The following is a 26,652-nucleotide window of genomic DNA, read 5'->3' as shown; positions in this document are numbered from 1 at the left end:
ACCTAAACAATATAAAAAATAAATAATCAAACATTCGCACAATATCACAAATTATTCATTAAATTAAAAACTCAAACCTAACTTATTTTTTATTTTTATTTTTGAGGAAATGGTAAACCTCAACAAAGATTTATTTGATGAAGCCTCAATTAATAATAACTTTAAGGTAATTGAAGACTTGAAAGATGTGAGAGGGTACTTCAGTACTGAAGTGGGACATTCAAAATTCAAAATCATTCACATTAACATCCGCAGCTATCGTAAAAACTTTGATGAGTTCTTAGTATTCGTACAAGGGTTAGATATTAAATTTAATTGTCTTGTTCTATCTGAAGCATGGCTAGGTGATGATAGTGATCTTTGTAGCGTTGATGGATACAATTGTTATCGTTCGTACAACAGTATAAACCAAAATGACGGAATTGTTATTTACTTAGATAGTAATATTACAGCATCCTGTAGTCAGTTGTCGCTCGGAGGAGTCGCCACTGCCTTATCAGTGACCTTCGACTTGGCCGGCAATCCATGTGAAATATTAGCCGTATATCGGAGTCCGAGCTCTAGTCTTGAGCACTTCATCAATGGTGTTTCTGAGCATTATTACTTAAGCCGAGATTTCCGAGGCATTCGTGTTTTAGTTGGTGATACAAATTGCAACATTTTGGCACCTGGGCAAAATAGTTTAGAAGAGCGCTTCTTAGACGAAATGTATGGATACGGATTTATACCTTGCATCAACTCAATAACACGACCTGCTAGTAATACCTGCATTGACCATTTTTTCGTCAAAATTGCTAATAAAATCCTTACTAAATCAGCAATCCTTCAGTCAAGTTTAACTGATCATTACCCCATAGCACTACAAATATCTAAGCAGCGACACTACAATAATAATAAAATGGAAGCTTCTTTTTACAAAAAGACCGACTGGAAAATTGTCAATAACCTTTTAACAACTGAAAGCTGGCAAGAAGTACTAGCAAGTGAAGACGTGAATTTTTGCGCCGAGCAAATTACAAAAAAAATTGGCAGGGTGATTGAAAACGCATCATTAAATATTAAAATTAACGCTAAAAATACAAAAATCAAACCTTGGATAACTAGTGGTCTTATTACTTCAATAAGAAAGCGGGATCTCCTTTTTAAACAATTAAAAAAAGAACCATTCAACCTGTATCTTCGAAATAAATTCACCCAGTATCGCAATAGATTACATTCCCTAATTAAGAATATAAAGTTTAATTATTACAAAACCAAAATCGACGAATCCGCGGGTGACGCTCGTAAATTTTGGTCAGTTGTAAACGAGGTGGCTGGCCGACCAAGTGCCAAAGCGCCGTTTCCGGTTGAGGCGTTTGTTGTTAACTCTGACACTGCCGCCCCCCCAGAAACAAAACACATTTGTAACACATTTAATAATTTTTTCTCTTCTGTGGGATCTGAGTTGGCAATGGGTATCACGGCTTCGGGACGACCGGAGGTGGATGACGCCGACCACGCGGTTGATTCTGTATTTGAGATGGTGCCTGTCAATGAGCCCCAGCTTTCCAATTTAATAAATAGTATCAAGGGAGGTTCAGCTCCAGGCTGGGACGACATTCCAGTCAGAATTATTAAAGAAAATGCAAGCCTACATATTCCAATTCGGCACTTAATAAACACAAGTATACGCACTGGGAACTTTCCTGATATTTTCAAATTAGCTAAGGTTATCCCGATACACAAATCTGGGCAAAAATCTGTCATAAATAACTACAGACCCATTTCATTGTTACCTGTGATAAGTAAAATTCTAGAGAAATGGGTAAAAATTCAGCTCTTAAACTATCTGGAGAGAGAGAATATTATTACAGAAAATCAATACGGCTTCCGAAAAGGATTAAACACATCGGATGCACTCTTTGATCTCACAACATTTATTACCCAAGAAATCAGTAAAAAAAATAAAGTTATGATAACATTCCTGGATCTTGCTAAAGCGTTTGATTCTATCGATAGGAATTTATTACTCAGAAAGCTAAACTTACTAGGTGTCAAAGATACTTCCTTAACTTGGTTTGAAAACTATTTTTACAGTCGAAAACAGTTTGTAGCAATACGTGGAGTCAAAGGTGACAACACGGACATTAACTATGGAGTCGTCCAAGGAAGCACGCTTGGCCCTCTTTTATTTTTAATATACATTAATAATATCTCAAATCTGTCAATTAATGGTAAGGTGTTCCTGTTTGCTGACGATACGGCTCTAGTCTCCTCCGGACCTAATTGGGACGCCGTATATGACAGGGCGTCCTCCGACTTGGGCAAGCTCAAACTATGGTTTGACCACAACATACTATCCTTAAATGTGTCCAAGTCCAAATGTCTGCCCATTTACTTTAGATGCGACAGTGGTCCGGGCCATAGAGTACTCAGGTTGCACGGCTGCGGGGGTCCATGGACAGCGCCGTGCCATTGTGAAATCATTGAGCAAGTCGAAAATTACAAATACCTTGGGGTCATAATTGACTACAAACTTAGCTGGGCTCCACATGTTGATTACCTCAACAACAGATTAAGAAAAATGATCTTCGCTTTTTCACAGCTTGGTTGTGTGCTGTCTGTGGACCATTGCAGGTGTGTATACTTTGCGTATGTCCAGTCACTGTTACAGTACGGGATACTTGCGTGGGGGGCTGCGTCTGCCTCTGTCTTGGCTCCTCTTGCTGTTACCCAGAAATCCATAATCAAACACATACTAAAAAAAGACCAAAGATACCCCACCTACCTACTTTTTCAAAATTTTCCAGTCCTTAACATCAGGAAACTATTCCTAAAAACAGTTATAACCTTTTCAAAAAATAACAAAAGCAAAATTTTCTCCGATTCGCTACATTCTTATGACACTAGATCTAGAACACATATAGGCATCTCCGTTCCCAAATTGAACAATAAAGCACAGCTTCTTACCCCTCACTATCTAGCCCACATTATACGCACTAATCTCCCTATACAGATAAGAGAATGGGAGGGAGACAGTGTCACGGTTTTCAGCAGAAAGATCGGGCGCTGGCTTCTCGGTCTGAGCGATGATGCTGCCGAAGACCTCATCAGATCCCAGTACAGAACATAATGAAAGTCGATGACGATTCTAAAACTAAATTAGGCTAATAAACCAAACTACTTCAGTGCTGGCACCCTCATTCAAGTACTTCAAATATTGTTCATGTTCAGTCTTTTTTGCCAACAATATGGCAAAAAAATACTTCTTTTTATTTAAATAATTATTTGTTTATTTTGTTATCTTGTCTGTGAAGTGGTGAGCGACGGAGAAGACTCTCCCCACACGCAGATGTACAGTCTTTGTGGGGATTTTTTTCCTTTGTACTTTGCTTTACAGCCACGATTGTAATTTTTGTAATTTGTAATTTTGGAAATAAATATATTCTTATTCTTATTCTTAACTGTAAACAATCCTACTTTGAAAGTTCTCATTGTGTATCGCAGCTTTTTGCTACTGCTTGGTTCAAATTAGCTGTTGTCATATATGCACAAACAAAATAATAGTGCTGCACCCTGTTGGGAAACCTTATAACTTTTTAATGCTATTGCATATTACAGAACCAACTTTGAAACAGGTGATTAAATTCTTTAATTCCCTTTAATTATGAATACTCATAAGGTTAACGTGGGGATTGGGGAACTACAGAGCCACTGGGGCGGAGCCCGACAGGATTTTTGAAATAAGAATAGGGGCCTATGCCTAAATGTTAATCGGGAATGTGAGCTATCATCATGCCAAATTTTCGCCCAATCCATCCAGTAGTTTATGGGTGATTGAGCAACACACAAACTCACAAACTTTCAGATTTATAATATTAGTAAGATTAAAATTGATTGTGATTTGATAGCTAATACACAAAATAATAAGAACGTGCACTGAGTAAGGTTGGTTGATGTAGCAGTAAACATACAAACCAAAACTATATGAATGGATTGAATAATTTGTAACTGTACTGTCCTTGGTTGTAACCTTATAATTCTGTTAGGAAATGTGGTTTTCGGGATTAGGTGATTGTGCTAATTTTACAAAAATTAATAATAATAATAATAATAATAATTTTGTGCAAAATAATTCAAAAAGTATATTTTTTCTAAAATTACTTATATGGAAAACGTGATAAGCTAATGGTAACATACTTACTTAATCTCCTTTATAACCCAACGTCTGATGACTACTGTAGGATGTTTGAACTTATCAGTGAACGTGTTTATCTCTAATATATAACACTTCGGGTGGGAACAGTTGTACATGATATTCAAACTGCATGCTTATTAGTTTCGTCACCTCTCACAAATAATAATACCTGGAAATATAAGCATATCTGATCAATTCAATTATGGTTAAACCATTTTTACGACAATAATAATGTATGGCAGTTCGTCTATAGAAATCTACGGTTAATGAAAAGTAGTTGCAACCCATTTTATTAGATTTCATGAAAAAATATGAAGACATAACACTTAGGCTGTCTCATTAATATTGAGTTTATTAATATTCTTTTTGTTAGAAAATCTATGCCTTGAATATCCGGGTTTGAATCCCACCATTCACCAATGCCTGTGTACTATAGCTTCAAAATAAGAAGAAAGACCATTTAACATATCTTTTGTATTATTTGACAAATGCCCCAAACAAAAGATATTCATTTATTTTAATTTATTTTATTTCTTTCCATTCCAATCGTCAAAGACCATTTAACAAATTGATATGGTAATAATTATTGCAATCATATACTACAAAAAATATATAGCAGTTATAGAATTGAATAAATATAAATTTAACAGAAAATAAAATGTATGATAAATGACGGATAAATATATAAATAAGCATTTTCAGAGTTTAACAAGACAAGAAAACAAGTAGCACAACTCATAAGTTTACATGCTTATGAAAAAATTAATATTTTAACCTATCTAATACAAGTTATACAATGTATCATTTAAGGGAAATGTTATGTTTTGTATTTTAAGTGCGATATTAAGATAAATGAGTGAGACTTGTTGAAATATTGAATATAAACTTATGGAATTACACTTCCTAAAGCTTGGGAAGAAGATTAGGAAATGAACATTTTGTCAAGCTCATCTAGAGTCAACTTATTCGTCTCTTGATATCAATTTTCCTCATTTGGTAGGCTCTTTGCATGCTAAATAAATGTATCATTGAAAATAACTGCGCAACACTTCATCATGTCCCTTTTTATGTAAATATCAAAGTAATAGTAACAAGAGTGCACCGAATTGTAGGATAGAGTGTGTTTATTTTTAATTCGTTTATTTTTATGTCAGTGGTATGAGAATATAATTTATTAGTAAAATTCTTCGACTACATCTCAGCAGCTAGAGAGTGATTATTTTTTTTAATTTATCCCCAAACAATTTATGTGCTTAGAACGTGTTCTAAATAAATCAAAATATATTTGTTAGTATGTTTGGATGTTTACATTTATGCACTCAAACTTTTACGGATTCTTGTTGTTTTATTTTAGAAAAAGTAAAAACCCTATTTCAACATTCAAGTTGATTTAACTGATAAGATTTAAAATAAGAGCGCTTGGACGAATAGTGCGTTCTCTCCCACTGTATTTTACTTAATATTCCTCATATATCAAAGACTCAAGCTGTAAGAGGATTGCAGAGTTGTAAGTCTAACTTGGATGGTGTGATATATTTCTGGATAATCTGTGTTAATAAAACGATTAATTCATTCGTATAATACTTGCATTTTCATTGGACGTATTTTCTCATAATGATGCTCAAAGGAGTCGACACAAGAACATTTCTTATGAAGAGTCTATAATTGTCAGTAACGTTCTCAGACATACCTTTAGCGATTTTTCGAGAGAGATAGAGGAAATTTTTATGAAGTGATTTTCTGTGTGCCTTGTATAACTGCATATTCCTGGACTGTAAGTTGCGTAATTAACAAATTAAATCAGTTATTATTAATTGATTTAATTTGTTAATTACGTAACTAATAGAAATATAATTGACCTATATTTCACCGTGAAATATAGGTCTAAATAATATTAATCAAAATATTTTTTCTGGTATATAGCCTAATAAAACTACATTAAAAAATTTCGAATTAGTAAACTGTAATGCTATCATAACATTTCTCTCCATATAAAAGTGAATTGACTTCAATAGTTACATTTACCCTATATATCTCAGGACATAAAAAATATGTGTGAATCGTTAAGTAATTTAAGCAGGTTTTGTTTTTTTATATAATGTAACTATTGAAGTCAGTTCAGTTTTATATGGAGAGAAATGTAATGATAGCATTACAGTTAATTAATTCGAAATTGCTTAATGTAGTTTTATTTTATATATATAACAAAGTTATTAATATTATTTAGACGTACTTTAAATTAAAACTGTGTATTATTACTGTTGTGTTGGGGAATTTCAGCCTCCCACAATCAAAGAATATTAACCATCCAAGAAAGTACATTTAAACCGTCAACATAAAAGCATATTGAGTGGAAAAACATAGAACTTGAACACACTTTCTGACACTTGTTGACTTAATAAATCTTACACTTTCTTCTATTTAGGTAACAAATTCTAATCGAAAACAACCATAGACCTGTGAAATAAAATATACAAGTACTCATATCACCTACTATTGACACTTTGTTTTTCCGGAATAACTTCTTGATCAGCATAGTAGGTGTTGTTAAATTACCTGAAATTATAAAAAAAAAAAAAAAAAAAAAAAAAAAAAAAACGTCAAGTAACGCTTGTAATGTATATCTACACTTATACAAGTGGTGATCGATTTCGTTCGGACACTCCAATCATCGTCAGATCCAATCCCAAGAATTTCAATGGCGTCCCTTATATACTATTGGCTACCGGAAGTACCAGCCAAGAAGATCCTATACAACTGAAGAACAAATTTACTTGTTCATTAATTAGCTTATTTATATTTTTAAATTTTCCTTATAAATATTAGAAAAAGAAATAAGCCAATTAATGAACAGTTAAATTTTAACTCCAGTTGGCCAGAACTTCCAATTATAAAAAAAGATTTAAAAATGGTGGAACCGTTGGTAACAAATAAAAAAATATAAAAAAATATTTGCCAAACAGTACGAAAAAGTAAAATAGACTTTGTTGGGACGCCATTGAGATTCTTGCTATTCGCCTATTGGGTCTGATGATCTCCAATCAAAATCGATCACCACAATCTTTTGTATGTATTTACCGTCTTGGGAGTAAACAGTAAGTGTAAATATATTATTGCAAGGGTTATTTGATGCATTTTTATACTTTCAGGTTTTTGCTGAAGTACAGTAAACACTTAAATATGCACACGATAACTTTAGCTAAATTTTTGTTAAAACTTACGTTTGTAGCTGTAAATCAAAAGCCAAAGCTGGAATCACCACTCTGGCAAATTGATCCAAACCAAGTCAAACAGCACGGTACGGTTCCTTTATAAATTGCTGGTCGTGAAATGCAGTGCGAGGCCGTCACAGTTAAGAATGTTTAATCACCCTTGCCTCAAGTAGTTCGAAACTCAAGTGAGTAATTAGAATACTTGGCTGTGGACCACTGATGACTCCGCATTGTTGGGATCCTCATATTTAGCGCTATTGTTTATAAACTCCTTGCTAACCCAACAAACCCACCTTCCGATAAATATTACACTGGTGCAGTCTGTGACTATAGTGTTCTAAGTAAAATAAATAATTTATTTGTTTATATACCGTGGGAATGAAGACAGAATACAGTTTATTAGGGTTAAAGGTGGCAAATAAATATAAACTAAAATGTTACAATCCTTTAAAGATCTCCCCCAAACTAGAGGGCCCCATGGTATATGGTATAACTGGGTTGGTGTAATGTTAGTAAAACTTTATTATATTCTTTCGGATCCTTTACAGTCCAATGGCACAGGTTACGGTTAGGAAAGGTAAACTATTTCTACAGCACAAAACATGTTTATAGTAAAAATATATTGAAACGTTTTTTTTTTTACATAATTTCTTAAACGAATATTTTGTTTCAAAAACTACAGCTAGATACAACTCATTTTCCCCGGCCGCATCACTGACAACGCAGTAGCAGACGATAAACGTCACACACGGCTTTTGGGTCGTCGCCAGAGGGAACATAATGGTTTATTGGCTCATTCTTTCTTATCCGGCAAATATATCACTTCCATACTTTTTACAGAGTCTTCTTTAGTAAGTAGAAAACATGCTGAATTAGATAAAAGCTTAAAGACACAAGTGAAAGTTGTTTGTAGTGGACTTCATGTCGGAATACGTAAGTTTCAGCATTTTATGTACGACTTTTACTGCATGGGCTGAGTATTATATTTTTAGAAACAACGATGGACTGAAAATAGTATAATCAGTGCGAATTTCAAAACAGGTCTAAAAATAAATAGGAATAATTGACCTATTGTTTATACACACATAAATGAGGTTTCTTGTACAGAAAACGTAACACGTTGTTGTCCAAACATTAAGGAACAAGTACTAACATACTACTATTTAAAATGGACTAATCAAAGGAAAATTTATTGTTTAAAATTTAAAGTAATAGTTTTGGATTTACTTTTCATGTACTTTTTTAGTTTTATTTAAAGGGAATTCATCTGACATGTTAAAGGAAATGTTTAAGTAAAAATCGAATTAGTAAAGAAATTCACTTAGTCTGCAGGTGGGGGTACTATTATCCATATTTATATATCAATGTAATAATGTATTAACTTTTTAATCTATTACAAGTTCTTATTATCTACTTTTCATTCTTTTCACAGATGCCTAATTGTCAGCCAAACGGCTGGATTCTCGTACTGTGTTACTGTAAGTTGATTTATCCCAGACAATAGCCAGCGCTTCTTCTGTAATGGAAGCAGCAGACTGTAGGAAGGGTGTTTGTTTATGTTTGAGTCCTAAAGTGAGTTTACAGTCAACTGACGCGGCTGGCGCCACTACAAACCATATACAAGGATTAATGGAAACCCACAAGCAACAAGCGACTTATAAATGAGAGACGCGTTAGTTGTACATGAGTTGTTTATTTTTTTAAATATTTCTGTTACGTCAATAATACCACGAATATTTATTCTATTTGTTTATGATAATCCTAATAAAAAATATTATTGATATAGAGAAGTGATTAAGACAACCTATGAGTAGAATTCTTTGTACAGAAAGATACTATTGTCTCCTGTTGATAGTTAACTGCAAAGTTATCTGTAAGTCAATATACAAATTTAGTGGCGTCAACGAATTTACGATTAATATCGCACTATTACCCGTCGTATCGTCAAAATAAAATACAATTCTTACTATCACAAAGCATTTTGTTATGTGATAAAATACACAAGCTGCTATACCCGTGCTTTGCAACGGGAAGAAAATGTGACCTAGAGAACTATTAAAGTGGTGCTGATGTGTGTTTTAAAATACAGCAACTCTATGATTTAGTTTGAAAATATAAACTGATTTAAAAGTGTAAACCTACTTACTTTCAAACACCTACTTTTAATTTTGATAGATCCAAAAGAATATGACAACGTACCTTAGTGTAGCAATAGCACCAATTGCTTCATATTGATGCTTCATGAATTACCTTAATTCTTAAATTTTAGTCAAGCCTCTTTAGTAGCTTACTATATAAATTAATTACAAAATGAAGCTCTGAGCAATACAAAAAAACTTATATACAACCTTTCTAAAACCAAACATAACCCTCCTAAATCTATGCAAACATCTTTATCGAGTAAATAAACAAACACCAGTGCATTGTACTGCTCAGCTGTTTCATTAACTAAATTAAATTAAATCATTTAAAATTTGGAAGCATGCCAGGCGTAGCCCTTCGGAAATCATCCAGTGGGGCAGAGCCCTCAGGAAATTCGTCCATATCAATACTTTTTGGCAAATCTACACACTCTAAGCATCATTTTGATGTGCCATATGTCTATATTTTTATTTGGTAAATGTCTTTAACCGTTTACATAAGATTTCATTGTATCACTTTATAGTCCAGTAAAATAAGACATTTTGGTATGCAAAAGGTCGGGTAGTTCTGATTTTTGGATATGTTGTTAGTATTGGGCCCATAACATAAAATCCAAGTTATCCACCTCGAGATACTGCCGCTCGCCGCGGGGCGCGCCACTTGTTATCGAAATATCAAAAATATGGCAATTCCTATTGTTTTTCACTCAATCTCGCGAACCGTTGATTTTACCGAAAATTTTAGATTATTACATTAAAGAAGAATAAATTTGTGACAGTTTAAGCCCAACAGCATGTATGTAGCGTAAATAATGGTCAAAATACAGACCATCAAAATAAATAAATTTTCCAAAGACGTATAAAAATTTTGGGTTTTTTCAATATTTCCACAATATAGTTGTTTGAAGCAAACACCGTATTGATTTAGAGAGTATACCAGTTTATTTTCTATTAATAGAAAATAAATGAAAGTATGAATAAAAATACCCCCACCTCAGCAAACCTGCAGACTAAGCGAATTTCCATTTGCTTGATTTGGTTTTCACAAACCTTAAATAACATTAGGTTTAACTGGTACCTAGGTTAGCTGCTACAGGGAGGTTAATATATTATATAAAATAATAATAGTATGACAATAAATAAATAAATTTACCCAATTTTATAAAAATGTGTCTATAAGTAAGGAAAAACAATAATTAAAAATTTTCGCTATTGGAATAACTTCAGGTTTTTAATTTACATTTTTTAACCTTCTCCGTAACCAATAACTGTAAAAAACATTTTAATGTAATAAATTATTTGTTTTTAAGCTCTACAAAATTCTTTAATGATACAATTGTAAAATTGTATGTTTTGAGGGTTAAAAATTAAAAAAAAATATTCTTACCGGCGAAATACCTATAAGGCAACCGTTCCCATGGCCTTTTCATGCCGATCATACTTCGCGAAACAAAGTAAATGTTAAATAGTCTATCTCTTGATTCACAAATAAAAGTAATGTTTGTAACAAATTCCACTAAATCGGATGATTTTTGGGAATCATCGTGCTAACGGACGATAATAACTTTTTTGGATACAGTTTAGTAAAATCTTTAGCTTTTTTTGGATACAGGGTCTTCAAAAAACTCACCTAGTTTGAAAATTTATTTTTTTATTGAACTAGATACAAACTACTGTTCAACGACTGATACCATAGAGAAGGCTATGCTGATACATTAAATAAGAGGTAATAAAATAAAAGTTATTTTAACACTATCACACCTCAATATGCGAACCATTTTGTAGCCCTGCAGACATGCAAGCTATTTTTACTCATTTTTATCATTAATATGTTATTATTTGTATTATAATTTATTACCAAAACTATCTTCAAGGTCAAATAGGTGTACGCAACTTATTGCCAACGTACGAAACTAAAACTTTGAAGTACACTCTACACAGCACGAAATGATTATTACTCATCCATTTGAACAATAGTATCGTGAGGTATGTTTAAAACTATATTTGTTTGTACTAAAAACTAAAACTAAACTTAAAACTATGTATTTTTGGCCTCTAGGAATACCAAAATGAAAAAGTAAATCGGTCCCAGGTCTAGGTCTTACCATGAGACCTACTGCAATAGCGTATTCCCTATAAGGAAAATTTGCTAATAATCAGCATATCATTTATTTTGAATGGTGTGTGTTGAGGAAACCACTATTTAATCTTTTCATCAATTTCGTTGTCTCGAGCAATGCGAGAATGGCGCACGTCAACATGTTGCTCACTGTTAATGTTCAACTGACGTCATTTTTTATATTATTTCTCAACTTCCTACAGATTTGATGAGGACGGATATCCCAAGCGCCCATCTGGGAAAAGCGTGGAAAAATTACCCGCTGCATGGAAGATCTGTTGAGTGATTGTAATTGGAAGATCTTATTTGCCTGATCTTTCAGCCTCAATAAACTGTTAACTATGTTAAACTGTTTTATTTTGTTTTCATGTGAAGTATTGTACCAAAGCTTAGCTTAAATGTTTATGTGTAAACATTTGACAGCTTTGGGAAGAGTAGTTTTGCCGATGAAGGTATATTTTGGAGGTCTGTTTTTCGGCATGTAAACCTACATTTATTAAAACGAGTTCGCAAAGCTTAATCAGGCCATGGGAACGGTTGCTTATAGGGTTTTTTGTTAAAAACGGGTTTTTCATATTTTTGATCCTCAAAGCATACAATTTTACAATTGTATCATTAAAGAATTTTGTAGAGCTTAAAAACAAATAATTTATTACATTAAAATGTTTTTTACAGATATTGGTTACGGAGAAAGTTAAAAAATGTAAATAAAAAACCTGAAGTTATTCCAATAGCGAAGATTTTTAATTTTTGTTTTTCCTTATTTATAGACACATTTTTATAAAATTGGGTAAATTTATTTATTTATTGTCATACTATTATTATTTTATATAATATATTAACCTCCCTGTAGCAAAATCCAACAAACCTGTAGCAAACCTAGGTACCAGTTAAACCTAATATTATTTAAGGTTTGTGAAAATCAAATCAAGCAAATGGAAATTCGCTTAGTCTGCAGGTTTGCTGAGGTGGGGGTATTTTTATTCATACTTTCATTTATTTTCTATTAATAGAAAATAAACTGGTATACTCTCTAAATCAATACGGCGTTTGCTTCAAACAACTATATTGTGGAAATATTGAAAAAACCCAAAATTTTTATACGTCTTTGGAAAATTTATTTATTTTGATGGTCTGTACTATGACCATTATTTACGCTACATACATGCTGTTGGGCTTAAACTGTCACAAATTTATTCTTCTTTAATGTAATAATCTAAAATTTTCGGTAAAATCAACGGTTCGCGAGATTGAGTGAAAAACAATAGGAATTGCCATATTTTTGATATTTCGATAACAAGTGGCGCGCCCCGCGGCGAGCGGCAGTATCTCGAGGTGGATAACTTGGATTTTATGTTATGGGCCCAATACTAACAACATATCCAAAAATCAGAACTACCCGACCTTTTGCACAGCAACCCCATTTTTTCTGACAGATTTACTGGACTATTAATAATATAAAACTTTTAATTTCGTATAACTTTTCGTTCAGTTAGTGGTTATGACATATACCTTCATGCATTAAAAACACTGCATAATAACAACACTTTTTCCATACACTGGAATATTGTTGACCGCAGCTATAAGGGCATAAAATGAAAATGAGTAAGTGACTAGCTTGGTTAAAAATTGTATATTCAACTATTTCTTGACTTGAGACATTTACATTCCCACTTACATTATGCAACTGTGTTGCTTTGTTTCGCTGAAACTGCAAAGCGTCCACCACTAGTTTAGGTTGGCAGAATAACGGGTCATTGGTGAGGGTTTTATTATTTCTTTGTCTTGTCGCCCCGCCCTACAAGATACTCCACTTAGACTCATTGACTTTATATCTCAATGGCTCTAAATCATTTCAAGGATGTTACAACCGAAGGAAAACAAACAGGGGAGGGGTGTTGACAATTTTGACGGGCTAAGTACGAAGATATAATTAAAGACGTCAGCCTATTTCACACTGAATACACGTTACCTAAGCAGTAACATAGACAAAGTGAAATCGCTCCATGTACTAAATTTGTAACGTGTTTTCGTGATCCTACATACGATTAATTTTATCTGTCCGATTTTTTAAGAGGTCGGCGGCCTCTGTTAACCTTGATGGGGTGATCCGATATTGTTCAAGAGTGACTGAACTGACAAAAGTAGAGGCAGCTATGAGGATCCGAACCCACGACATCGCTGCCTCGGGCCTGAAGTCCGTGTCGATAGTGACTCAGCCACCGACTCACAAAAAAAAATGTTAAGGTTGGAAAAGATCACAACCTTAACATATTTCATACTTATTGGTACCAATAATCAATGAGTGGTACCATTGATTATGGTTGTAGTGGTATTTGGTGGTTCAATACTCAATGGTGGAATATTTTATGTTCATGTTGGTGTTATCTACTCGAATTAGGTATGATAATAATTATGTACACAATTCTAAATACCTGGTACTGTATCAGATTCTAGCCATAGTAAATATTTTTATATAAATATTAACTTATATATTTTGCATTGGAATACCTCTGATAAATTTATTACAGGCCCATTATTGTATATTTCATCAGTAGGGTCAAAGTGACTATTTTTGACCCGAGGTCAAGTTTTACCCTTGAGTTAGGGTTAAAAAACACTTTTTGCCCGTGTGGTAAACTATATTTTTCGTCATATTGGATAAATAATTAACAAACTACAGAAAACTAGATATTTTTTATGTAAAGATAACCTCTCAAAACAACTTCCAGCTTGTTTTCAATTCTGCTAACGCAATTAACAGCTGTTTAGTGTTTAGTAAGTGATTAAATCATTTCGTATATTTCGATTGTGTACATCGACCGATGGACCGATGGATTTGTATACATACCATTGATATGTCTAGCAATCGAAAAATAATCGATAAACAATGTCGATCGATAAGATTCCCACAATCGAAACTTACTACTGTTCTAAAACAGCTGATCTTTACTCCCTATGGGCTAAAAACTATAGGGAGTAAAAATACTACTTGAGGACCCGCAACGCATGCATTAAAAACGGCTGTTTTTGCTTCAATATGATGAAAAATACTTTTAAAAGATACAAAATTCTTGTTTAGTCATAAAATGATTTGGTTTTAACGCTATCATCTCCAGTGAAGGTACAACAGTCAGATCGAAGACACCAAGGACGCGTTTATCCTGAGGCAAAGCTGGGGTGAGTCGGCCAAGTTTTAATTGTGTGGTTTCTGACATGAGTCTAACTGAACTCTCCGTCTCAAATCACAAGTCCTCATCATTTAATTTCAATCTTGAAAATAGGCCTACATTGAAATGAATGAAAAAGAGCTTTATTGATATTAATACAATTTATTTAAATTAAATTACAATGGGTTGTAAACAGTTTTATCATTAAAAACAAAACTGTTTACATCACATACGATACAAAATAAAATTACCTAACAGTTAAAAGTAGAGTATTTATTAGTTTTTATAATTACAAAATTCTGTAATCAAGTTAATTAAAAACAATTGTATTGAATAACCTATGTAATATTTCAGATTGAATTACGATTCATTTACGATATTAAAAATGATCATATGTTATTGATTTTATTTAGTATTTATTAAATCAATATTTATGATTTGTTATCAAATTCTATTATATACAATTTATAACTTAAAAAGCTCATTGAAAAAGTATGAGGGAGTATTCACCCTAAGTATGAATAAAGATGAGTGTAGGATGGGTGGCGCGATCTTGTAGTCTTGTTAGTGACTAAGGCCGACATTCCTTAGACACAGCTGTTAATTAATAGCCCATACAGCTAATGGCAACTAAGGGACCTACAGTTTATAGTGGAATCCGAACCACATTTTTGCCTTAGTATTAACGAATTGGACTAATTATCAGGATAGTAATGCGGATAGTCGTAGTACTCACTAGTGCGGACGTTAATCCACACCAGGGAGTATCGTATCCACAGTGCATGCCTATAAATATCCACAATTTGTGACCTCATAGTGGCTGGATTACAGGAAGATGCCACCGTCCCAGTCCAGTTGTACTATGAGTTAACTCATTTCCAGGAGATGTTTTTAAGGATCCATTCGTTAAAATGTAGGGTGGAATTAGTTAACAATAATATGAGTAAACTATTCAAGATGAAAGACGATGGTTGAACGCACTGCTGTAGATCTACACATAAACGATATTCCAAATACTAACAACAATGAATAACCACAGCAAATGATCACCAAGGTTCACAATTTAATGTGAAAAACAATTCCCGGCTCATGCCTAGTAACATAGGTCTAAAATCACCATAAATATTGATGCAAGCAATATTTGATTGTGTGTTGGGTGATATTTATTACGCATTAGTAAAAAATTAGGTTCACACACACGTTTAGTAGAAAGTGCTTATACATATATATATATATATATGTATTTTATAATGGATATTAACTATTCATAGTCATCTAAATAAACATTAAATTTATAAAATTAGTTGTTCCACTTCTAGTGATTATAATTATTGCAAAGTTAGTTATCATAATTCAATTGGTTAACATGTAATCAATCGCTGAATATTCTTAACATTTTTCACAACATTTACAAATTTCAAAAGAAGGAAAATTTGAAGTGGTGCTCTGATAGTAACTATTACATTTAATTTAAACGATTTTGGAATACATCATACTGTGTTGTTTTTATTTTATTCTTTTATTTGTTTTGAATGCAGTGATGCGTAAGTAATATTAGTGTAACAATAACAGCTGATCTAGAATCAGAATTTACTCAACAGGAAAGGTCCTAATGGAGTCCTGAGGGAAGATGTTTTGGAATCGGCTTAACAAACTTTCATATCTTCTCTTACTCGAGGCATTATCCTGTAATCCTCATCTGGAAGTTGTAATTGAAAACTTCATAAACTTTATAATGCTGTCCAGTTTTAGCAGAGTTTAAAAACTTATAAATGTATAGTGTCAAAAATTAAGGACATTTACATTTTTGTATAAATTATTCATTTTTGGCCAGTCAATAGTGTTTCAATACGAGGTTAATAACTGGAGTATCTCTTGATATGTATATGAGAAGTCCATTATAATACCAATGCTCTATTACAATATACTAGCTGTTACCCACGGGCTTCACCCCGTTTGACTTCATAAGTATTAAACTATTGATTGGTTACGTTAAGCTGAAATAAACAAAACAGAATGAAACAATAATCACACCTGATTTTAATAAGGTAATAAATTGAAAGAATAACAAACAAATAAAGGAATTAAGGACAAATAATGGAATTAGGAAAGGAATTGGAAGCATATGGAAAGCAATTACGACCTTAAAGGGATATTGATGAAATAATGGATAGTTTTGCGCAAGGTTTCTCGTCATGACGAACATTTAAGGTATATGGTTTATGGGGGTGTGACTTGTAGTTTTCTCAAAAGTTCATAGATACTTTGGGATTTATACATGGATTTTTTCCTACGAACGTTTTTTAGTCAATCCGTTTCCATTCAGTTGATAGAATTGAAAAGATTCCCACAGAACTGTTTACTTAAAAATGGTCATAGGTAAAGTAGTGCACGTAACTCGCCTAATTAGCCTTTAAGACACTTGTAGAAGTTTTGAAGCACTCGCATAGGCTCGTATCTTATATCTTCTACTCGTCGTAAAGACTATCCTTATGAGATCGTTGTGTTAACCTACCAATGACAGTTTTTAAAATTGAAATAATCTTAGAATTTAAAATATTCACTTTTCAGTATTATTAACTTACTTTGCGTTCGCAGTATTGTTTAATTACTTTACAGAAAAAAATGTCTATCAATGTGGTTCAAGAAATGAGAGAAAAGAGGTTAAATTGTAATACTTCAAACGTCAATTTATATTTAAGACCAATTTAATTGAAAAACAATGAGTGAATGGTTGGGACTTGTAGTTGCATCACAATCAGTGGCAATGATACGTTATAAACGAAAACATAACCTCTCTTGGTTAGCCTTTACGCGATCGTTGCGTAAACTACTATTATGTAACTGAAAATATACATTATACACTATTGGCATATTTACTATTTCAAACGCATGCAGAATAAATGACTTCATGTACAGTTGCACATTGTTTTCGTGAAAACACATGATTAACGCTGGCGAATAAAGTCATAAATGTGTGGTCTCGTCGACTGCCTCAACGTTTGTAAACCTGTGGTATTGAGGTTAGACTGGTCAGTCTGGTCCACCATAGTATCAGTTATATTCTACGTTAGCTCCCTAAAGATATGTTGTTGCAAATTATAAGTCCTTTTGAGCATCGTCAGTAATTTAAATCGGGTTTTGGTAATGTATAAACGGCTATGCAAATACCTTTAATACTATTTTATATTTATTATGTTTACTGAATATTTGTTTAGAGTTTCATTCCAAAGTTGTTTTTATTTTAAAACCCAATGCATACCAACCGTTAAATATAATTATTTTGAATTACTGTATAGCAAAATTGATGGCTTTAGTTTTAATGTCATAAATTTTACCCGTCACTATAAGGCATACAAGAGTCATGCTTAGCTCGATCATGTTAGCTTTTGGCTCCATCGTAAAAACCCACCTACAAACAGATTTGTGTTACAAAAAAGATAAAAAGAATTTTCATTAATGGAACTGTGTTTACACAAGAAAATATTTTTTTCCAAACATGCTATAACATGTAACTCAAGTTTCCTCTAGCTCTTAAAATATTGTACATGAATTTATAGCCTACAGTAACAAAATGAACTTTCACTTTTTTACCTGTAATTGAAATGCAATGGATCTGCAGTTTATATTATCTGCAGGGTTAATATAAAACAGACTACTCTAGAATGAGCTGTGTCAATGTTTACCTTTGCCCATTGCCAAACTACTAATATGCATGTTGTTATCTTTCCTTGAAGAGTACATCTTAGGGGAATGACTTAAAATATCAATATTATTACGAGAACTTGTTTAATTTTTGTGTGCAGCAAATCGACCCTTAAATATATATTCTTATAGGCATATTGGTAACAATTTAAAGCTCTTATCCTCTTGGTGTGCCTTTTGCTGGTTTGGATGATTTCCCGTGAAAGCCCTTCGTCCTATAGGCTTTTAAAATTTCAAAGTTTGTGCTGAATTCTGTTGTCCATCATCTGAACTTTTTCAAGTTAACATTTTTTGTTTACATCAAAACAGATGGCCATGAAAAAAAATCCTGCAGTCGCCCAACAAACTAGGCTTCCTTGCACATATTATAGTACAGAAAGCATTACTTTGGCACATAGTTTTTACTTTGGCGCACAGTTTTTTTCACTTTGGAGCACACCAGTATTCCAACCAAACAACACAAAACAGAGTGTTTTTGTTATATTATGTACATAATCCGTGTACGCTTGAAAATAAGTTGGCGACACTTAAAGATATTATGACTACGATCAGCTGGTGCAGCGTTTTCCATTTCGTTCAATGTTTGGATTTAAACTAACCTAAAATCGTGCTGTACTATGACAGACTAATTATTTACAAATATAATGTTGAGTGTAAACTGCCTACTAGATACACAAATAAATATGAAACAATAAAGATTTTCTGATTTCTGAAATAACTGTTGTTTACATCCATACAAAAATTGTGTTATCTTAGAGCTCTTGATGTTTTAGTGAAAATATTGTAATGTTATTTAGTGAATTTTTGTAAACTATAGTTATTTATTTAAAATGTTAAGAAGAAAAAGACGTTAGATTTTGAGTTTTCATAGTATGTTTTATTTGTATTTGCTATTTTTTCTAAGAAAACTGGAAGAGATCGCGCACTCAATGAAAATAATAGGACAAGGGATATGATTAGAAATAATCATTTTCGCCCTTGTCAATTGCCCTTAGCCATTGACAATAATTCAGAAAATTCTCCTTTTTTTGAACTTCGACTAAAGAAATTTTTGTGATGCTTTATATTTTAAACGTGTTCACAGTTGTATGCATGTTTTCATATTATATTGTAAAAACAAACTACAAAGAAATGTTCAGGATTTGATTAAAAATTTGAAGACAGTGATGTCAATGACTATCACGCAAAAATAGATAAATTTCAACGATCTTAACTCAGAGCAGTGGACAGTTTTAAATTAATTGAAATATCACGAATTCAAGTCAGGAAGAGACGCTGATTTCTAGATGAAAATATTTTCAATAAATAATTTCATTTACTTTAGTGCATCAACTATCAGTCTGAAAGCTATTTGCTATAAGACTATTTTGTGTCTCTAAAGTGGTATTGAGTAGTGTTGAAACAGCAAGATGGCTTAAATAATATGTTTTTATTTTTATTTTCAAATTACATTGCAAACTCAATTTATTACCTTTAATACGGTAATCTTACACAGGCCTTTGTTACATTTTAGTACCAGCCTAATATTTTCTAATGTGACATATTTTGTAATCATGACCTTTATAGCCTTCTACGTAAAAGAACCTACTCACAGTTACAAATAGAACATGAAAACCATACAAACAAAAACTTCTAAAAGAAGATCGTACAGTATTGTCCTCTTTATTAAATACCTATTCAGTCACCTATGCTTTATTAAATCACCGGTTCTGAAGGTTCATTGTCGATGTGTTAATTAGTGATAAGTATATCGACGTTGGGCGGCCTGGGCGGGCCGGGCTGTCTGGGGGCGGCACCTAGCTGTGTTGGAGGCGGCACCTCGCCACCCCCGGGGACGGCAGTAACGCCGCGGCACCTCCGTACGTCAGACGTGCGTCAGTTACAGCTTCTGAATACGTAATCTTAGGTGTTAAACGGTTATAAAATAAGGTGAATTCCAACTTGAGATATTAATTTGATTTGGTTAGTTTTGTATATTGTGATGTATGTAATTGCCATTTCCAAACCCCAGATGACATACGTCCAAAATAGTTTTTACCTACCCCTTATCTGGACGTTTTGAGTCATAAGTTAACAAGTTTTAGGCTATTTAAATTGAAAAAAAAAAACACTAAATATACAACGTACAATGACGAAAAAATGACACTAGCAAAATACAAAATGGATGATTTGGAATACAATCATCGTTTTCTATAAAAAAAAAACTTCATTACTTACCGTCTATAAATATTTCGATGTAATAACATAAGGTTATTCGAACCAGCAATTAAAAAACTATCTGTTATAGATACAGAAGGAGGAGAATAATATTAGAAAATAACTAAAGTTTATAAAGTTATAAAACAGTGATAGATTTATAACCTAAAGTGAATCAAAAGTTTGGAAATGCATATACGATAAAAGAAAACAACTTAAATAAAAAATGCTATTTTAATTTCTTGCAATCAAGACAAGTTGAAGCTAGTGTTCAAGCAAAAGCAAAAGTAATATCAATATCTATTTACAATTTTACTTACCAACTACACATTATGGCTAATAGTTGAGTATATATTATACTTAGCTGTAAGAATGATGAATTCTTCTATTAAAACACTCACACACTTGGAAAGTTCACCTTTTAGAATAACCATTGATATTTTATCATTAAGTCTATTATTTTTCAAAATTGGAATTGCCTAGTCTCTTTTGCATTATTGAAAAGCAAAGTATAATAACATAATTAGTATTGGACTTATTTTGATTTAATTAATCAGGGAATATTATAGTTTAATCGTATTACTTTATTTAATAATAATTAACATATGGCACAGCATATTATACAGGTTTTAAAATGATAAACTAATATTTTTATTCTAAATTTAATAAATTTCCGTCTTACATGAGATCATATTTTACCGTCAGTAACATATATCAGCAATATCTTAAATGTTTTCGGTAAACCTTTTTTAATATATTAATAATCGATTTTCATCCCTAAGCCACTTTTTAATTTTTAAGAAAAATAAACATATCGATAGATTTTCCTTTTTTAAATAAAAGTGCACTTTAAGCAATTTTGTAAATCGTAACTTTTACAACAAACGTGTTTACCAGAGTGCAGTCACGACGGATAGAAATTTTGAACACAATAAACAATCGTTATTTATTTATTAAATGTTGTTTATGATTTCGATTTTCTTTTGAAATATTAAACAGGTTTAACAAGAAAATGATGAAACAATAAAAAAAATCTATTCCAGTTTTCAAAAGTAACTCTTCATAAAAATCGGCATTATAAAATAATATCCGCTTCGTAATATGATTGTGTATGATTGTAATTACTTTACAATCAACTTTGTCACTTGGAGCGTAACGATTCATTAATAGGTAATGTTGCAACTGGGCAACTTAATTATCATATGTAACAACAATCGACCAGACACACCGTCACTTCGTTACAGCGCACAGCGCGATATATTTGCAATATGTAGAGATGTTAGCAATGAATATTGACAATGCTATTGTTACCTGTTCCGAATCAGTTTAGCATGATTTGGAGGCTGATGATGGTTAATAATGGGGTGTGTTTGTGAAATAGCAAACTATGTGCTTTAGAATGTATGTGGTTTAAAGCAGCTATGGTAATGCTTAGTTATCCTTTTAAAATAAGCTTATTTGATTAGTGGCAGGATTTTTTTACAGATGTAAACATAGTTTTTTCTTGACAAATAAACTTCTTAACTAAACTTCTTCTAAACTTCTTAAAACTTCTTAAATAAAAACAGTTGTGGTTTTAGCAGAACTTAAAAAAATTATAATTGATTTTATTAGTTTGTACTTTGTTGGACAAGAAACAATTGCTACTCTTAGCCTGAAATTGGTTATAGTAAGTTTTAACTGCAAGAAAGAATATGTTATGGATAAGGTAATTTATTTAAAAATAGTTTGGTATAAACATATGACACCATCAAATACTAGGCTTCTAAATAAACACAAATAGCAAAAATTTATTACGACATATATTTAAATATTCTTGGTTAAAGAAACACAACGCATTCATTTCCCAAAATATAGATGTAGTTTTTTGAAATAATACCATTCAATATTTTTACGCTAATTTTCCCAGTATACAAAAAAAATCCCCATAATTTTCCCAGTTCAGTTGTTTGACAATTCAACGACCATCTTCAATTCAATTTAAATCTGTTAAACTCCGAGGTGTGAGATTCTATTTTTTATTTACGCTCTATACTACTATTTGATGTTAAACTAATTACAATAAGCATTTACTTGGCATTTCGAACGTTATAGACTTGTTTCACACCAGTGTGTGGTGTTGATTGTAAGGTGTGAGGCTGACGCGCGCGTCAACAGCTCAGTATTCACCGTGCTGTCAGGAGGGGAGCATCTACGCGTCGCTGAGTCTCTCTACGAGCTTACAAACAGGTAAAACTACAAAGTTGACTATCAGACTGTAACGTAGAGTTATTGAAATAAAACACAATAATTGTCAATAGTAGGAATATTGTGTGATATATTTTTCGAGTGTTGGATATTTTATATTTCGTAAATTAAATTGTACAAACACTTACAATGAAGAAATTCCCTTTAAACATTTACCAGCAAAAGCTTGTAGACTAACTACATTTTTAGGATAAGATGCACAATTGTTTTATATATACAACTATCTATGCTTCTTTTGTCAATGTAATTGTTAAGTACAAAGAGGTTAAAGATTTACATTGTTTAAGAGCGTTGCAAAATTTCGTACAGTATAATAATATTGTAAAAATAAAAAATAAAACTAACGAATAAAAATAATACTTAATTCCTGTCTTCCCCACGTTTAAGAGCTTATAATTTTAACAAGTGGAAAGATAATAGTGAAAGTACGTGGTGAAGACAGGCAGACAGTTCCATTTATGTCTGTTAGTATTTTTATTTCGTACTTAGGTTAGTTCGTACTTTAGTTTTTTTTTGTAACGCACTTAACACAGTTAAACTTTAAACAGCTTAAAAACGAAGCTTTAACATTGATGTACTATTTCTATTTAAATTTAAATCTACTGAAAATTTTATGAAAAATATTATATGGTTTTGACAAACATTATTATAATTTTAAGCAATCATACTGTATAGGTACGTTGAATATGGGTATCTTATTTGTCTTTTACTTTATTTTCGGCGTTTTTATGGTTATGTTACTTTCGTTAACATACAAGTAGTAGGCCTAGGTAACTTTGCTTAAAGGTGATTCATCTATCAAATAATATATACAACAGTTAATTAAAAATTAAATAAAATGATTTGAATTTATAGAGCTACCACGATTACTGAGAGCTACCTAACTTTAATGCGTATATCTTGTTAATTTAAATTTTTAATCACGTTTGTAACGATTGGTTGTAAAAAAATGAATGGAACAGAAGGGTTACGAATTTAAACTTTACGATTACATAATTAGGTTTTTATATGTGGAAAGCACAAATATTTTAATTTAAAATTGAATTGAGAAATCTATTCATTGTGATTATAAAGTAATAATCAATAAAGCGTTTGAAGTTATAATAAATCCTAGCAAAGATTTAACTTTTATCAACGGTTTTGTAATTTATAATAATCACAGAAATGTGTACTAATTCATTTTCTTTGAACGTACAGTATAGAAATTACAGGATCCGAGGAGAAATAGCAAACAGCGAGTTTTCAAGAATACATTTCCTAGTAAATTCTGTGATAATTACGTAATCTGAGCAACCAACGATTTATTATTTTGTATTTTATAATAACACATGTATTGCGTTAGGTAATCAATAATTAATTACAAATTGCATGCTTCTACTGTCCATACTCCTTTACTTTGCAAAAACACGCAGCTTTATATGTAATATAAAGAATGAGGGAAGAACAAATTCATCCTCTAAACATAATATAAAATGAGAGTTTTACTACAAAAAACGTTGTACCTAAAAGAACATAAACATAGCATTGACCTATCAATAAACCACCACTAACCCAGATCCACCAAACACGGAATTGCTTAACGTGGTATTTCCAATTTTAATTCCCATAATTAATAGTTAGTGCGGCATGTAGGATGATCAATAACACAGGATCATATCACCAACAGATGACTTGGACCATACATCAAGCCTGTTCTCAGCTTACAGCTCATGTTGGATCCACTTGGAGCACATTTGTAATCCCAAAAATGCCTTAAAATTTGATATAAGATTTGATACCTTATTAGCTAATGTTGACATTTTAAAACCTGATTTAATAAATAAATTATCTAGATGACAAATTATACATAGTATATGAGTAAGAAACGGGACTTTGTAGACACGGTAAAAAAAAAAAAAAAAAAAAAAAAAAACTGGATGAATTTTTATAAAATTTTAGTCTAATTTGACTTTTGCGAGATTTTTTCACATTTATTCTACATTACACAGATACATTTTTATAGTTCTGTCTGGACTTGACCACTCGGGCTTTCAGTCTCTTAATATATTTTTTAACGATACTGTATTATCTGTTTTTTGTTAATTCTGGCTTAATAAATGATTTAATTTGGTTTGATTTGATTTGATCTGGTAACATAAACAAGTCTAATTGACCTACAAAAAAGAATAAAAAAATAACAAACAATATGACACAAATAAATTATTCTTATAACTATACTCCTTTTATCTATGTTACTATTCAGCAATGCCTTTGATTGTTCATACTGTACCCAACAAACACAAAACATCCAAAAGTGATTTAAACAAAGTGCTTTATACATTAGGCCAACCTACGATTTATGTTGGTGATTTTATTTATCGTTATATCCAATAGGGCCATGCAAATAACCTATGGTACAAGCCTTGTTACTTGTTTTGAACTTAACATATCGATTATGTATGAACCTTAAGATGCGAGCAATATTTGTCTAAATTGGTGGAAAAAAGTGTTTTCCCCGTTTGATCCTTTGCATCCTTGATCGGTCATTGAAGCAAGCGATAATGGGTAAGGATTCCTGTTAAAGTTTTAGGGTCCTTCCCGCAAGTCCAGAGCACCCCCCCCCCTCTCTCTTTCTATGGCTTTAATACAAATTCCCATGGTTTAAATTCACTGTTTTATGTATTTCATTTATCCTTTCTCTAACAGCATGCACGATTACTATTTTTATTAATTCAAATTTAAGCTCTTAGTTTCATCCTTGTACTAAGAAATATGTATATTTCTACTGTAAGTTGTATTACATAACAGAAGTCTGTTTTATTTCAATTTCTTAATTGTGTTTCCTTTGTATTTTCTTTAAGGTTATAAAAATATTACAACCTCTTTTGTATTTGTTTTTAAACATACTAAAAGTTCTAGTGATCATCCGTTAGACATTTCAATTTATTATCAGAATTGAGATTATTAAAATTCCAAACTTGCTTAATCAAACCCCCTGAGATTTCTCAAATTTAAATAAACCTAAAACATATTTTTTTACGTATAACATAATCAGTTTAGAATGTATGGAGCAAAAAGGTTTTTTGATAATTTTAGTAAAATTATCTAGAAGGTTTTGTCCCAAACAATAAATCCACATAGGACAAGATAAAGAAGGCAACAAAAACGGCGGCTCTGATGTGGAAAGTTTCCGCAATGAGCGCGACAACGGTCCAAGTTGGACTTGTACCACTAAATAAATAGCGGACAGTAAACTTGCAAAACCTGAAAAGTTACACATGCTTCGTTGACTTTGGTTTTACGCTGGGCAATATGACCCATAAATACTATGTAATTTACATATTCTCATAAGAAGTAGATTTTATTATGATATTACGACGATTTTTTTACTAAAAAGAGTGGCACATTTTTTTTCAGCTGCGGGTTTTCAATACGGACGAAATAAGAGATAAAAAAATGAAAAATTATAAAATTAATTTCTTTGTTTTTTTTTTATTATTAAATTAAATTCTCATAACCTAGTCTAACTAACCAAACTTGTTGATCTAATAAAAAAATCGAATAAAGGTTTACTAGAAGTACATTGTTGGTGATGGTGAGTAATGTTGTTCAACGGTTTATTGCGGACATTTTCCATCACGATAGTAAAAAAACTATATACAACGTTTCGGGATCTGGAAGATTAAAAACTTTAAGTTTTTTCGCC

General features: G+C 32.0%; 1 protein-coding gene across 1 annotated transcript in view; it reads left to right on the top strand.

The window, feature by feature from the left end:
* Positions 1-22,855: 22,855 nt before the first annotated feature.
* The window catches only part of LOC129005186 (lachesin-like), a 56,249-nt gene continuing 52,452 nt past the window's right edge, over positions 22,856-26,652 (top strand). Inside the window, exon 1 of the mRNA XM_054434017.1 lies at positions 22,856-22,949. The gene's annotated coding sequence lies outside the window, so the exon portion shown is untranslated. The remainder of the gene's footprint in view (positions 22,950-26,652) is intronic.

The sequence above is a fragment of the Macrosteles quadrilineatus genome, unplaced genomic scaffold, assembly GCF_028750875.1.
Source record: "Macrosteles quadrilineatus isolate MER2022 unplaced genomic scaffold, UCM_ALF_1.0 Scaffold_17__1_contigs__length_3442018, whole genome shotgun sequence".
In the NCBI taxonomy this organism is placed as follows: domain Eukaryota; kingdom Metazoa; phylum Arthropoda; class Insecta; order Hemiptera; family Cicadellidae; genus Macrosteles; species Macrosteles quadrilineatus.
The sequence above is the reverse complement of the archived record's forward strand: the minus strand, read 5'-3'. Positions and strand labels throughout refer to the sequence as shown.